Genomic DNA, 16444 nt, shown 5'->3' on the forward strand with positions numbered 1-16444 from the left:
CTCGGGGGAAATTTGCGCTGCTGAATAACGGATTCTTCTTCTTTTTTTTTTTTTTTTTTTCTTCTTTTTCACTTGAAGTCACTTAACGAACCCTCATGCTGAAATCTTCAGAAAGACTCACCTTAGGGGGTATTGGAAAATATTGATAAATAGCACTTGGCACTTCTGAGGCTCTCAGCAAGTGGCACAAACACTGCTGCAACACTCAGCCTGGATGCCTCCACGTTTCACTTCCCGTGGATCTCCCTGCCCGTGAGGAGCAGGCACAGACCGGAGGGATGCTGGCATCCCCCTGCACCCCTCACCACAGCCAGATCCCGGGGAAGGCACGGGTATCTCAGCAAAACGATGCCTCCCATCCCAAACTCGCCCAAGAAGCAATATATCAGCTGTAAAGCAGCTTCCGCACTTTATTTGCTGGTAATTTACAGCCCACACTGTGAGCCAGTGTAATATTTGCAAGCAATTAAACAGAGGCTGACTCAACAACAGCTACCTCGGGTCAGATTCTCAAGTGTTCATCGTTCATAATTAAGCCCGAGTTTTCGACAGCAGCGGGGCCCGGGGCTGCCGCGCCGCCTTCCTCTGCCCCAGCAGTGGCTTTGGAGCTGGGGGCGAAGGAGGAATTTTTGGAGGGGGGAAACATCCTCCAGGAGCGGGGCCAAGGCTGGGGGAGCCAGCTCCACCCCAGGGCTCTGCTCCTGCCCTCCCGCTGGGTACGGGCACTGTCAGGTCTCGTTAGTGTCCGCTCTGCCCAGGAGAGGTGAGGAAAAAGGGTTTGACTCGGATGTACACCCCTTGCTTGGCTCAGATATAAATCCCTTGCCTGACTCAGATGCACAGCCCTCTGTAAGACTCTCCCTGCAGCAGGGATGGTGCTGCCAACCCTGCTGGGAACTGAGGTTGGGCTCTGGGTGCCTCAGGGAAACTGAGGCACGGCACTGATGGGGCTGCTTGGCAGCACCGAGCAGAGCCCGCGGCTGTCCCCGCACCATCCCAGGGTGTCACCCAATTTGGGTCTCTGCCAAACCCCCTCCAGCAGAGCACCCCCTGCCCATTGCACCCCCCTGATCTGTTTTTCAAACAGCCAAACACCCAAACAGCCCCATTTGTCCCCCTGCTGCTTACCCTCTGGGTTAGCAGCGTTTAGGAAAACGAGCTATTTACCATCTGCTTGATCCCACTGCTGCTGGAAGCAGCCCAGCAATGCCCTGGGTAGTGGGGAAGGCTGGAAAGGGAAGAAAGGGATGGGGACAGCACCAGGGTGACAGCTTTCCCCATATGGGTGGGCAGCTGGGGGTTAATGGGGCCGTTGCTCAGGTGTTATAAAGGGGAGGGATGCGGCGCAGTAGGGTTTGCATCGCCTGTGATGGTGTTGGGGAGGCAGAGCCAGGAGCTGCTCAGGGGCTTCCTCCTGGCCCTGCTCCATGATGCTGAGCTGCTGGGGACCGTGGTCTGCAGCCACCGGTGTCCCCTGGCACCCAGAGGTACGTGGTGGCACGTGTTCCCTGCTGTCCCTGGGTACGTAGCCAGGAGCACCAGGGGTTGTGCCTGCTTCTTGGCTCTGGCTGAAAGCTGCTTCTTTTTTTTCAGCTGCTGAAATTGTCTTTTAGGGGATTTTGGGACCCAGGGAGGATGTGGTGGCCAAAACCAGTTTGTTTGTTGGTTTGGTGGCCAGGCTGCGGTGGGGCTGGCAGGTGTCAATGGTGCTGTCCCCACCCAAGGAGATGCTCTTCTCTGCTATCTGGTGGCCCTGTTGCGCAGAGCTGCTGGGATTTGGGGATAGGTTTGGGGGTGGGAGGCTTGGATTTGGGGTTATGGGGAGGTGGGGTGGGACCTGCTGTTGTTCAGCCACAAGGTGTGGGGCTGAGCTCTGCGGCTGGGTGCTTGGTGTGCTTTTGGTGGGGGCTGCAGCCCCAAAACAGATACAGCAGCTCTGCTGCTGCCCTCTTCAAAGCCCCAGATGCCCCCTCCTGCCCTGTGCATGGGAGGCAGCAAACACAGCCCGAAACGGAGCCGCCTGGCTCTAGCTCCTGGCCCCTGCCATAAATAAAATAAAATATAAAATAAAATAAAGGCATTTCACAGCCAGGGATAAAGTGCTGCAGTCAGTCACAGCAGCTGGGCAGGGACTCTGTGGCCAACAAAGCCCCCTCAGGTGCCCAGTGCCACCCCTCGAGGTGACCTGGTGCCACCCCTCCTTGGGACCTCTGCTTCCCAAAGGGCCCCTGGGGCATGGCACCTTGCCCAGCACTTTCATGTGATTAAAGGAAGCCGCCGGGCTACGTACTCGCTGCTGAATTATCAGTTTTGCCATAAACCATTATTCATTATCTGTGTTTCGCTGGGTAACCTGGGCCCTGCTGGAGAAGCGCCGTTTCCTCCGCAGTCAGCTGTATTTTAATAAGTTGCGGTGCGGGTAAAATATCCCCAGAGAAAATCCAAGCATCGTTCCGTTTATCAGCCATGCAAAGTTCAGAATAAAAATATTCCAAGGTGAGGTAATGTAGTGTGACACTGTGCGAGTTAATTTATAAAAGAATTAACTGTGTTTAGAGCAGTTAGAGGAAGAAGCTGCCTCCTCCAGCCAGCGTTGGAGCAGCCCTAAAATGAAATGGACTGGCAGAGAAACATTTCTTCCTTTGAAATGGACTGGCAGAGAAACATTTCTTCCCTGCAAGAGGGTTTTGTGCACGTTCAGGTGCTAAAAGTGCAGTAAGTGGACCCAGAGCTGCAGTGGGATTGAAGCTCCCTGGGCAGGCCAGTGCAGGAAAATGCTGGTGATAGGAAAATGCCATCAGCTGGAGCACTGCCACACTGCCTGGAGTGCCTGTGAGCGTTAATTAAGCAGTGTTAATGAGGGCCCTGGGATGATAGAGGCCAGCCAACTCCTTCCCATGCTGTGCCAGCAGGTGCTGAGCAGCCCAGGGCCATGGGAGGGTTTCTCCAGCTGCAGCTTGCAGCGATTTGGCCACCACGAGCATCCCTCGTGCCCTGGGGTCCCCAGGCACGTCCCGGTGCTGTCAGCGCATCAGGATGGGGAATCCGAGCAGGAAAGGCACGGCACGAGCCTTCACAGCCCCTGCTTTGGGGCTCGGTGCTGCCCTGATCCCACACACCTGAGCTGCCACCTGGCCGCCAGCCCCTTTGCTGATGCCAAGAGGCCCTCCGGGGCTGGTGCTCAAATCAATATTTGCAAGCAATTCCTTCCCCTTATCTAGCAGCTTTAGGCCCCGCTGCAAAAGAAGTGAGGAGTCTATTTAGCAGCTATTTTTCAATATAATGATTTATAATGGATCAAGAAAATTAAACTGCTGGAGGAAGAGAGCGCGAGTTCGGGTGCTCCGATGGCCTAATGAAGTCCCATCAAAGTTCCCGTTTGTTGTCAGCTATTAATTCAGTCCCCGATTCAGTCTCCAAATTACTTTCCCTGGAACTGAATCTAAATATGAAAATCAATTAAGAAGGGAACTAGTAGCTACATCTGGGAGAGGGGAGAGGAGGGAGGTATGATGACGAATCACCCAGGTCCTCTCGAGCATGCAAATTAACATTTAGAGTGTATTTTGAGGAAGGGGAGCTTGGAAACGCTGCTTCACAGAAACCACTAGATCAATTTTCCAAGCCTGAGTGCTTGAGATTCTTCAAAGTTACTGAAGGCTCTGTCTTGGGATAAAAATATAAAAAAGACAAGAAATCAATGCTGATAATTAATTTAACACAATCTATTCGTTCTCTCTTCTTCCAGTCAATGCGAAGAGAAAATCATACAGTAGCTGAATTTTACATTTCCACCGAGATTGTGCTGGGACAAAATGAATAAGCGATCATAAATTACTTCAAAAGCTCGGCTGTGTTGTTGGGAGTGGGGCTTTTTAATTAACTGGAGGGATTTGTCACCACTTCCCCCGCTGCCCCTGCGAGGGGAAGCGATTGCCATCAGACGTGCCTGGGCAGCCCAGCCTTGGGCAGACGATGTGACTGCAAACCAGAATCTGGATGAGCTCGAAGCTGGAAAACATCAGTGCCTGCTCCCCAGCTCCCCTTTTTAGGGTGATTGTTTTATTTTTAGTTTTTAGCACTGATTTTGCTGGGTACCTGGTTTAATGTGTGAATGAGGCAACTCATGTCCCAGCTGGGATCTTGCATGAGTCATGCAAAGAGGATCCAGGTGGGTTTTTATGTGGAATTCCCCAAAATTTTGGGCTTTGTGGGGTCTCTAGATGGTGCTGGGCTTGGGCCCTGCAGCGGGGCGAGCAGGCACGGGCAGCGCGCAGAGAGGAGCTGCCTTTAATTATTCAGAGCTCATCTTCCCTCCTGTTAAAAACAAATGGGAAGTGGATGGATTTGGGTAATGAATCCCCGGTAGGGTACTTAGGTTTAAAGCAAAACCTGTCCAGTTAAATGTATCCTGTGGAAATGGATTTGATTGCTCTCATCTTCCAACTTCAATTTGGTGGCGGTGTTAGCATACTGCCAGGCGCACGGGCTGTGCGGGGAATATAAAAGGTAGAAAATAAGAGAGAAGTGATCCCACAAAGGGGGCGCCTCCCTTTGTGCCTCCAGCCTTGGGTCTGGGTTGGAAGGAGCAGCCATCCCGCTGTCCCCTCCTGGGGAGGGGAACAAGGCCCTGCTGGATTGTCAGAGCTACTCAGGGCAGAGCTTGCTGCCGGGAGCAAGAGGATCTATTTTTTTTTTTCTCCCAAGGCAAAATCCTTACGGTTCTTTTCGGTGCAGTTTAGGGATGCTGGATTGTGCCTCTGGGTCCTGGCTCGTTGGTTAACTCGATCGTATCCAGGAGCAGTTAATACATAATACCAAAACCTAAAGCAGCTGGAGCCAAGTGCAGAGGACACCACTTGAGAACATGTAGAACCTTCCGAAATCCCCTCCCAGCAGCCGTCAGAGCACTTTGTCATTTAGCTCAGCGCCGAGCAGCCGTCTGTCTGCCCTGTGTGCTTACACACAGGTTTCCAAGAGGGAGAAAAAAAGGGGAAAAAAAAAAAAAAAACTTTGTAAGGATCCCAGCAGCGGGGAGCTGCTGCCAGCAGAGCCAGACACTTGCACCATGCTGGAAACAAACGACGTGCTGGGCAGCCGAGCCTGCTCGCTATTGAAAAGGAGAAAAAATTCATCCGGCGCTTTAGAGTAACGGATGGCTTCTGGAACAGCGAGGGCAGCCGAGGAAGGATTGCATTTATTATCCCTGTCATGTCTTTTATTAGCAAAGTTATATCACTGGCATTTTTCTTTCTGCTTTCTCATTGTTTTCCTGCAACAGCCGCCACCTTTCCCTTCGCTGTGTGGTGCAGTGGGGCTGGGCCAAGAGTTACAGCTTTTGGGGATGTGTGGGTATGGCAAGGGGCCCTAAAAAGGGGTGGTGGGCACATTCAGTCCCCTCCATCCTCCATGCCCAGGCACGTGGCATGGCCAGGCTGCTCCCTGCAGGGTGCAGACAGCGCTGAGGCATTGCTGAAGCTGTCTCCTTCAGGCCTCTGCCATCCCAGAACAACCAGTGCTCCCAGCTCAGCAGCAGCCTGGGATGCCTGGGCAGGCTCTCGTGCCCCTCTGATCCCCACCGATGTGCTGCGAGCCCCCCCAGCTCCAGGGGCAGGTCCTGCGGCTGCACCCAGCCTGGCTCCTGGCAGAACTGGGCCTGGCACTGGCTTTTATTTCCCCTCTCCCCCTTTCATGAACAATCTCCTTGCAGATGAGGTTCCTGCGATGGATATTGGCCACGATCCCAGTAGGGCAGGCGATCACGTTCAATTATTTTATTAGAGGTGGCTCGTTGCTGGGACTGCAGCTCGGTGCTGTGCCCGCTCCCAGGTCCGGAGCTGCCTCTGCCCCGTGGACGGGCTGGGCCACCTGGCAGCTGCTTAAAATGAAAGGATTGCTATTTTTTTCTATCTTAAATATGATACAAATCTTAAATATGATACAAATGGCGGTCCATATCCAGGACCTCCCCAGCCCTGGTTCATCCATTTCTCCTGCAGCAAGCAGCCCGGGAGGCTAGGACAAAGCAAACTTGCTTTATTGCCACCCTCAAATAAGCCTGAGCATCCTCTGAGGCCCTGCTACCCCTGTCTCACAGCTGAGGAAGGGAAAAGCCCCGATGGAGTGTGCAATCAAAGCCGGGAAGGGAGCACACGCAGTCCTTAGCGCTGCCCAGAGGCGAGCAGCACAAAGGAGGAGCAGGCGGCGATGAACACCCCCCGTAACGGTGTAAGCATTACATGCCAGGCAGCACGGCACCCTGCAAGCTGCAGCATTTAATCAAAAAGACACTGTCAGCCCAAATCGCATCAGCAGGAGAGGCACCAAGGCTCGGTGTCGTGGTGGCAGCAGCAGCCGTGGAGAAGGTGCCAGACTCGGCTCGGCACTCAGGACCCGAAATGCTCCTGTTTTGAGGGCTCGTGGTGATGGCAGGCCCTGGGCACAGCCGGCTCTGCTTGCTGCTTGCAGCCTGGGCACGGGCATGTGAAGGTTTTCCTGCTGGTGTTGTCTTGGCTCAAGTTTTGGCAGGTTGGTTCCTACTGATTTTTGGGGTCGGTGCCTAAGTGTGTCAGCCAGGGGTGCTTGGAGTGAGGCGAGCCCTGGAGCCGGGCTGGGTCAGCTTGGTCAGCTTCCTTCTCGTGCCACTGAAGGTGACACCTCTGGGACTTGTCCCCAGGTGGTGCTGTGGTGGGGGAAGAGTTATTTGCACGCAGGAAAGCTTCTAAAATGAGATGCAGAAAGCTTTGGTGCAGCCATGGGATGGGACCCACAGCTCCCTGTCCCCAGGGTGACGGTGCCACCACTCCTGGCTGTTGCCCACAGCCCTCACCCTGCCCTTCAGTGCCAGAGGGATCTGCCTTGCCCTTTCACTCCGCAAAGCTTCTCCCTTCTGGGGTCAAAATTGCTCATCCCTCCCCTGCCTGCTGGCTCCGTAAGAGGAAAATCGGCTGCTGGCTCAAGTGGCACCGTGCTAATGGAGCGAGAGGTTTTATTTGCCATCAGGGTCAGGCAGGGAGCGCTGCCTGTGCAGATCATTATCGGTGCATAAAGATGCCACATGTGTCACCTCCCTGGCCAGCAGGGCTCCGCAGCTCCCTCCCTTTCTGCTCCCCTTTGAGCTCGTTGCTTTCCAGAGCTCCTGGGAATGGGAGGCATGGGAGGTGAGGAGGAGGAAGAGAAAAGGGCTCCGAGGCAGGTGAAGGGCGGCAGTGTGAGGGCTGCTTGATCCAGAACAAATGCCAGGGGCTGTGAGTGTTAACTTGTGCTGTTTTTTAATGCTTTTGCAGTCTTTGAACTTGTGGTTGCCCCCTTCAAAGGGTCCAACAGCCCCTTGGGGAGGGGATTCGGGGAGCTGGGGTGCGATGGATGCTGCAGGTGGGTAAGTCCCAATTCTGTCCCCATCACACCTCCCCTCTGCCCCATGTCGTTGTATTCTCACACACGGACACTTGCACACCAGGACTTTTATTCCCAAAATGCCTGGGCATGGCAAGGAGCCCGGGTAGCTCGCAGCACCCACAACTACCAAGCCACACGGCATGGTGGAGGCACAGAGGAGTGACCTCTCAGCCATTCACACCTCCCTGAAAGAGCCCCACAAGCACCAAAATAAGAAATCTGTCCCGTTAATGATGGCAGGTAGTGGTCATGTTTGTTCAGCTGTGCCTGTATCCACAGGTACCCCACAAAAGCATCGAGGGGTGGCGAGAAGCACACATCCTGCCTGTAGTTGTGAATTTGCAGCTCCAGCACTGCGGGCACCCAGGGGCTGGCAGGACCCAGCACACCCCAGCAGCCCTCCCTCTGCCCCAGCACGGCAGTTTTCCTGCTTTCTGCCTTGGATTAACTCTGCAAATGTACCTAAACGCTGCGAGTCTGTGACCCTGCTAATCATGTCTGTAGGGTGGGGGTATATATCCTGCAACTTAGCCAGGGATTCTTACTTATCCCACTATAATTGTGTGTGTGTATATATATTTGTGTGTGCATAGATAGATTTGCGAGTTGATATCCATCAATGTACTGGAAAGAACTGTATTTTTTCAGGTAGGGGAAAAGAGAAGTGTATTTTTTCATGTAGGGAAACTGAGGCACGGGGAGGCTGGCTTGCACCTGGAGTCCCTGGGTGCAGAAACAAAGCTTCTGAGTTTTTATTCGACTCGCCCCAGCAAAGGGACGAGCCCCTGTGGCCACCTTGGTGCCACCCCTGCCTGCTTGGCTGTTCCGGCCAGGCTCTGTAGATGCTTGGATCTTGGTGCACAAAACCACACCGGGCTCGGGGCAGCAGCTCGGTGCCCAGGGGGCCGCTCCTCTCTGATTGTGCCTTGGTGCCGTTGACAGAGGATGTGTTCATTAAGCCCATCTAATCTTTATTTCTGAGACCATTTGCAAGCAGCTGCTCTTTGGCAGTTCGTTCCCTGCTTCGGCTCATCTCTTTTGTCAGGTGCAGCGTGAGTTCAATTGTGCAGAGCGAGCTGCTCGCACGCAGGGAGTGAGGGTTTCTTTATGTGCCAGGTACATTTCCTTGTCCAATATTGTTTGGAAAAGGATTTCTCCTCCAAATGAGATCCGCATGGGCTCTTGTGGGGACAGAAGGTACCGGTGTGAACTGGGACCGGGGAGGGTTTTGTTTGGTTTTCTGCTGCGTCCTTTATTTCTGCCAGGAATGAAAGCAGCAGCATCGCAGCCACAAAGGCAGCGGTTTCTTGGAGAAGAGCCAGGCTGGTTTGACACTATGTTCCCCCGAATGACAAGAATCAAAAGAAAAAAAAAATTCCAGCAGCCACCACTCCTGCTCCAGCATCGCTAATCCAACAGCTGAGGGTTTATTTGTACTGACTAAGCTGAAGTGAGCAACTTAATTCCCTTTTAATTCTCTTCAGAAGGCCTCAGAAAGCTTAATAGCTGTTTTCTTGCATGAAATTAGCTCAGATTCGGCCCCCAGCTCTCCTGGGCTCTGTGGCCTTGGTGGTTGGGTTGTTTTTTTTATTACCCCTTCCCAATAAGTGTCACAATTTGAGTCCAGGAGTGGGAATAATGAAGCTGCTGGTGAGCTGTCCCCTTCGTCCCTGGCTGTGGGGACAGCCTGGGGGTGGCCTTGCTCTGTCCCTGCGTGTGATGGCGAGGAGCTGTCACCCTGCCATGGGGCCACCCTGGATTGGGCAGCCAGGGCTCAGCCCAGCGCGTCCCTTTGGGGCCTTCCCCAATGCCCACATCTCTAAAAGCCGCCTCTGGGTGTTTGTTATCACTGACCACGAGGTTTGTCACAGGGATGGCAAAGGTGCTCAGCGATGGCTCTTCTCTGAAGCCACCAAGCCCTGCCCCGAGACACATAGGGGGGGGGGAAAAATTATCCTCGGGAACTCCTCAGGAAGCCTGGCAAAGCATCCTGCTATCATTCTGGGTTACTGCAGCCCACCCATTCCCCATCCTGCCCTGGTGGACCCAAGGAAGTCTTTGCATACAAGAGCACCTTGAACAAATAGATTAAAAAAAAAAAAAGTGAAAATCACATCTTTAATCAGCATGGACTTTTGGATTGATTTATGGGTTTCTATTGCAGAGCAGGGACTGCTCTGCTACATGTTGAATGACATTTGTAAGAATAGAAATGGGCTTGGAAATTGCTTTTTTTTTTTTTTTTTCTATTTTTTGTGTTAGAGGAATGTCAGAGCGCACGTGGCTGGGTGTCGGGATGGTGGAAACAGAGAGCCCCCAAATTCATTGAGGAAAGTTAGCAGGAGAATGGGGCTTTTACTCCTGTATTATTTAATATCTGTCATGTGAACTTTAACCTACAACTACAGGTATCTAATTTGGAATTTGTTACTTTTTTCTTTTTTTAACTAGAAAATGATAGTTACAGGAGATATTTGCAGGGAGAAGGCCTGGTTTTTTAGTGAGGGAAGCTGGGGAGTATTTCCAACTTTGCCTACATCGTTCGTTGCTGGTGCAAAATTGCTTTTCATTTGGAGCTGAAGCTGACGTGCTGCCTTGAAGTGAAAAACCAAATCACTCCCTGGGCTCGGTGAGCAGCTCCCTAGGGCAGTGGCTGTGCCAGGAGGGCTGCGGAGGCAGGGCGGGGAGGCTGGGGTGGAGGAGCTGCCTGGAGGTCACCCACTGCCCCCAGGAGCACCCCCCGTCCTTTGGGAGAGCACCGCAGTCACTCCCTGTGCTCAGGGCGAAGCCTCCTGCAATGGTGCAGCCCAGGATGTGGCCAGAATTGGGAAGGGAAGGATGCTATTTATTAGGGAGACATTAAACAAACAGGTGGGTTTGTGGCTTTGGGGGGAGCTCAGCCAAGCTCGTGGCCCTGCTGCTCAGATCACCGTGCCCTGTGGCAACCTGCAGACCCCTCGCCGCCCCAAAATCGTCCTTTTGGCATGCCACCGAGCTGCCAGCGGCAATTCTTCCCAAGGCACTGACCCATTTCTCTCTGCTGTTCCCCCACAAGGCTTCCAGCAGCCCGGGCAGCCACTGCCTCCCTGCCCAGAGTCTGCTGAGCCCCCAGCAATGAAGCTCAGGGCCTGGGACCCCCCCACCTCCTGCAGCCCCCCCGGGCCCCCAGCGATGCCCGAGGCCTTGGCCAAGGGCTGTTGGCCCCGAGGGATGCGGGGGAAGGTGGTGAGCCCAGAGCCAGCCTTCAGTGACACCTAGTGGCAGCGGGGACACCCCCAGCACTGGCTCAGGGTGACGAGGCTTTTTTTTATTATCCTCTAAGGGTTTTAAATTCATCTGCACAGCTTTGTGGGTTATGGCTCCGCATCCCTCCTCCCACAGACAGGAGGGCATCTGCACAGGTGGACGCAGGTGGGTTTCGGAGCACCCCACTTGTGACTTCAATCACAAAGTCTTTTTTTTTTTTTTTGCTATTTTGCACCTAAAGAGAGGAAGTTTTGGCAGGACAGGCTAGCTGGGGTCAGCTTTGATCTGCTCAGCTCCTTGAGTGAGGAGACCAAAAGGGAAAGGGAAAAGGAGGCAGCAGCAGGTGAAGGGGTGTTGATGCTGCAGGATGCATGCAGTTGGGTTTTCTCCTCCTGGAGTGGGTGATACACCGCCTGGCCTCGATGCATGGCAAGGACAAGAGGTGATGCTGACCTGTATTTGCAAATGCCACCAGCAAAACCCGAGCTGGTGCAGCCACCCAGCCCCCTCCATCCCTTAGCACTGCCCCCACGGGAAGGGATTCTCAGGCTGGGGCTGAGCGTTGGTGCCTGGGAAGGTTTTACCTCCTCCACCAAAAAAAAGAAAAAAAAAAAAAAAAAAAAAAGCCAAATCTGGTTGACTTTGTTGCAGTGGAAATGGTTTTACAGGGGTTATTTATTTATTTTTAGCAACAGGGATCTGAACTTCCCTCCTGAGGTGACACAACGCCCAGCTCAGCCTCCACGCTGCTGAGAATTGCTGTTGCTGTAACAGGAGTGGATATAAATCTCACAGATATTTTTTTTTTCTTCCTTTCAAATGTCCTTATTGCTGCCCAGAGTGGTGTGCACACAGGGAAGGAGCTCCTTTGCTCCCTCACACTAGAGATGTGGTTGGTTTGCAGGCCTCAGACAGGAACGTGTGGTGTGAATGTCCCAATCCTGGCTCAACAGCAGGAGGAGCACGGCATGGGCAGCCTGTTGTGACTCTGTGCTGGAATTACCTGGAGGTGAAACTCCCCGAGGAGCTGGGATCCTCCCCAAGCAGCCCAGAAGCTCCTGCCCCATGTTCCTGTGTCCCCATTTGGGGGGATGAAGGGCCTGCAGTGGCTGTACCCCCCAAAAAAACTGACAGAGCACTGCTGTCCCATGCACAGCGTCTGAGGGCATGCTGCCATCCCAAGCGATGTGGTTTTTTGGATAAACCTTATCCAGCACAGCACGGCACAGACGCTGCTGGAGATTGTGTGACCATAACCCAGCCTGGCACTGGCATCGCTGGAAGGGCTTAGCATGAAGAGAACAGTTCTCCCCATGTCTGCAGGTGTTGTAGCTTTCAGTGCTAATTATTGCGTGTTTTAATTCATCCATAACCAATATAATCTTCAAAGCTTAAATACATCTTGGTGCGATGCTTCCATTGTCATTCCCTTTTCCTTTGAACTCCTGTGAGGAAGCCTCTGAGACCCCACAGCTATTGCTTTGTGTTTGCTTTTAATCAGCTTGCGTTTCTTCTGAAAAACAAACAATACCACAACGGTTTCTCCTTGGAAACTTCCGCACGTTTCCAAGAAGAAGAGAGCGTGAAAGTATGATTTGTTAATTGCTGAATTCCTTTCCTTGATGTCTTCCTTTCTTGTTATCTGTTCCGAGGCAAAGGGAATGGCTCGCTTAATTTAGTGGGGGAATGGGAGGGTGCATGTGTAAGTGGAAGCACGGTGACAGCATCACGTTGGTGTGATGCCAGGGATGTCACCAGGGTGTCCCCACAGGTGCTGGCCCAGCCAGGTGAAGCTGCAGCGCCTGCCCCAACCCGATGCCCAGCGCAGCCACGGCGCCTGTAGGGAAAAGCAGTGAGTTTGGGATCGTTTTTCTGCTTCTCATCTTTGCTCCCTGCTGGAGCTGATTTATCCCTGCAGCCTGCACAGCTACATCCAAGCAGGGCATGTTTCGCCTTTATGCTACAGGAGATCGCTGTAAATTATTAGCTTCTTTGTGTCAGCCGGAGCCCGACGCAGCCCATAAAACTTTCTGGCCATGTTATTGCGCTGGAGCGTGGCACCGGGCTGCTGGCAGCAAGCTGCCCAGGGGAGAGGTTGCCAGCTCAAAGGATGCGTTATTCTCCAGCATGTCCCCATCCTTGTCCCCAGGATCGCCCACAGGCTCTGTGAGCACATCTTTCCAGCACAGTGCATCCTCCAAGGGGAGAGACCTGTCCCAGCTGCCGACCCCTTCCCAAACAGCCTCCAACCTGTTCCAGCTCTGCAGGGGCCATGCCCACCCCTCCCGTGCCAAAGCACCCTGCAGCGCATGCTTGACGCTTGCAGCTGGAAGAATTGTTGTTGTTCTTCTTATTATTTATTAATGATTATCTCTGAGCATAGAATTGGTGAGATTAAAATTCAGAGGTCTCTGGGCGAGATCGCAGCCTGTTCGATATATTATCAGTAAGTGGTGTGCGCACAAGGGTGGGGTGGGGAGAGAAGGGGATCTCACGAGAGCCACAAAAACCGGACTTTTAATTTAAAACTATCCTTCACTGACTTGTGCATCTCTCCTGCAAGCCTATATTTTATTTCCCCCTGTGCAGCAGTAATCAGAAGGTAACAAGGGAGAAGGGGAAGCGGATTATCTTCCAGCTCTATCTGGCTGATTTCAGGGCTGTAAATTATAGATATATATGGTACAAAGGAGTGCTGGGATATTAATTTCTGTTGTTGAAAATCACAGACCCTCTGCTTTAATTTACTGCTAAATAATAAATGACATTGTAAGATACTCAGCAAAGATAAAGATGCCCCAGTAAATCAAAGAGCTCATAAGCACTTACGGATCAGTCTATCTTGTATGTGTACTTAAGTGGTTTATATTGTTCTCACAAAGCAGAAATAAGCAGGCGTTTAACTGATGTTATCTGCCAAAATAAAGGATGAACCTGTGAATCAAACAGTTTCCTGCAAATCACCATTTGCATTTGCAGAATTAAATGGGAAGTGGTGCTTCAGGGATTCTAAAAGGCTCTTAGCACCAAACCTGCCCCGCTGGAGGCAGTGGATGATGCTGGCATGGAGAGCAGCTGGGAGGTTTGGTAGGGTTTGCCTGCATCTCACCAGAGAGGAATGCCATGTGCTTTTTCGAGTCACTTTGGCCAGCTCATGCCCTTCCAGCGCTTGTTCCTATACTCCATCTCCTGGCTCCAGATGTGTTTTTTTTTTCTCTCCTCCCCAGATCCACTCGTACCATGCAGTAGAATGCAATTGCAGAGCTGATAATGATCCCATGGGAGAAGCAGGAGCTCCTAGGCGGCCACGAGATGGATGCTGGGCTCGTGCACAGCCTCGAGGAGCTGGGCAGGCAACGTTCCCAGCCTGACAGGCTCCAGCAATCTGCAGTAAGCTGGACAAATTCTGACTGAACACAACAGAAAGAGATCTCAAAGGGCAGCTGTCTGTCCAGGCACAGGGTTGGGGAACCCGGCTGGGGTGTCCTTGTGTGCTGTGAGCTGGGACAAGTGTTCCAGAGTATTTCTAAGGTGTTTCAGAGTGGGGCTACCCCAGTAACAAATTAAGGGGGATTAGCACGGTCCTTCCTGGGCTGGCCCCAGCTGCCACACATTTATGAGGTGCCTGGCCTTCCTGCTGCTATCCTGCCAAGCCAGGGGCCAGGCGTGGTTAAGGCCGGTTGTTATCCCTGTCGTCTGTCAGCCCACAGAGCTGATTGTGTCCCCCTGGCTTGGTGGGGACGCTGGGTGAGTAACTGCTGGTGTTGGCCTCCTGCCCTACAGATGCCCCTGCAGCCAAGAAATGTCATCTTTGCAATCCAGATGTGCTTCTTGAAGGCATTAGCACTCCACAGCCCCTCATGGCCTGGGTCTGTACCTCACAGATGTGCTGGTTGAGCAGTGGGGAGGACTTTCCGTCCCACTTCAGGGTTTGTTTCAGATCCTTGAAGAGCTGCAGTTCTGCATGTTAATTCACACAAAGCATCACTTTGCCTGGCCACCACACCGCCTGCCCTGGTGGTTATCATTGCAGGGCACGTGGGCAGCAGCCCAGCTGGGCTTGTGGGAGTGAGCACACAAACAGTGCTGCTGGCAGGTTGATGGCAGGGAAAGCCTCCAGCTGGGGACAGTGACAAGTGGCTGAGAGAGAAAACATCTCTCTCCAGCACAGCTGGATTTGGACAAGTGTGTTTCTCTGTGAGCAAGGGTGTTCAATAGCAAGCCATTAGGTTCAGAAACCTTTGTGTCCTTCTCTGAGGCTGGGGATTGGGAGCAGAGGCTCTGCTGCTGGGAGGAATTCTAGAAACAGCTGACATTTGTACATGCTGGATGGTGGCTTCCAAATGCTGGAAACCTGCTCCCAAGGAGGCCAGAAAGCATTGAGTCTCTGCTTGCAGGTGCCCCCGTGCTCCTTGCTGCGGAGCTGATGACTGCGTGTCCCATGGTACATCCTGCGTCAGGGCAGGGGAGCAGTCACGGTGGACAACGGTCCCTGTTCCCAGGAGTTGCACTGCTGTTCTCTGTCCCCGTTCACTGTGCTGCATCAGTGACTCCAAACGAGGAGGATCCGACCCAGGCTCCTGCTATTTTGTTTTGCTAATGCTGTTGAAAGACAGGACAGCTCCAATTTGCCCGGAGCTGCTCAGTTACAACATGGCACTGCAGGGAAGGTCTATACTGAAAACCATGTTTGACAGTGAAAACATTTTGCTGGAGCACAGCATGAGAAAAACAAATTACTATGGCATAAACGAGCAAATCCATCATCAGAGGGAAGAGGAGGAGAGAATTGGTTTAAGGATCCACGTATGAGACTGTGACAGTAATCATATAACGGCCCTTTAAATGTCAAGGGGGATGAACACGGTTTAATAGCAACAGAAATGCTGCCAAGCTGGGCGACGTGTAACAGAGCAGATGGATAGATAGATCTACTTATTATCTACTCCCTGGAAAAAAAAAAAAAAGGAGAAGGAGATAATTCAGGTTTATGCTTGATCTAGTGTGTAAATCTCAGAAAGGTAATGCTTTCTTTTACCAAAAGGAAAAAAAAAAATAGTTTGTTTTCAGACCCAGACAGCATGGGTTCAGCTGTACAAATGAGATGTACATTTAAAGCTGGCTGCAACCCTGGCAGTATTATATCGAGGAAAAATGAAAGCATGGGGGCGTGGGAGCTGTCGGTCAGAGCTGGGCGGCACCGTTCCTCATTCAGCAGCGTTAAGAGTAAGAGGAAAGAAAAGGAGGTGGTGTGCCTCTGCTCTCAAGTTCTGCACACATGTGCCCCTGTGCTGTCCTGATGCAGGATGGAGAGGGAAGGAGGTGCCTGTCTGGAACAGGGTGTCCAGCTGCATCCTCCCAGTGCCAAGGTGCTTGTCCCTTCTGAAAGGCCAAGTTGCATTTTTAAATAATTAAAATTAAATCTGCCAAACTGACCCCCATTTTTTCTGTCTTCACCTCCCTCCACACCACTGCATGTGTATCAGGGTGTACTCAGTCCCACAGTGCTAAGCATGTTGTGGGGAGCTCAGAGACCCTTTGACGTGGTTGGAGAAGCCCCTTTCTGCTGTGAGGGTGCCGGGCTGCCAGCCTGCCCAGCACAGCCACCGCACAGAGGGACAGAGAGGTTTGGGGTCCGGCCTCTGATAGCCTGCCTGCTGTCCACCTCTTCCACCACACTCTGGACACCTTCTGGTATTGTTACAGAGTTGTACTCCGAGTGGAAGGAAGAATAAAAAAAAAAAAAAAAAAACAACACTGAGCATTGCCTCACCCCATACTAAACAAGCAACAGATGAAA

General features: G+C 52.4%; 1 long non-coding RNA gene across 1 annotated transcript; it reads left to right on the forward strand.

Moving 5' to 3' along the window:
- The first annotated feature begins 1369 nt into the window (after positions 1-1369).
- LOC137841852 (uncharacterized) lies at positions 1370-6691 on the forward strand. The gene is made up of 3 exons (XR_011088794.1): positions 1370-1487; positions 3749-4053; positions 4738-6691. It is a non-coding gene; the product is annotated as an uncharacterized lncRNA (long non-coding RNA).
- The last annotated feature ends 9753 nt before the right edge of the window (positions 6692-16444 follow it).

This window comes from Anas acuta, chromosome 18 (assembly GCF_963932015.1).
Source record: "Anas acuta chromosome 18, bAnaAcu1.1, whole genome shotgun sequence".
Lineage (NCBI taxonomy): Eukaryota > Metazoa > Chordata > Aves > Anseriformes > Anatidae > Anas > Anas acuta.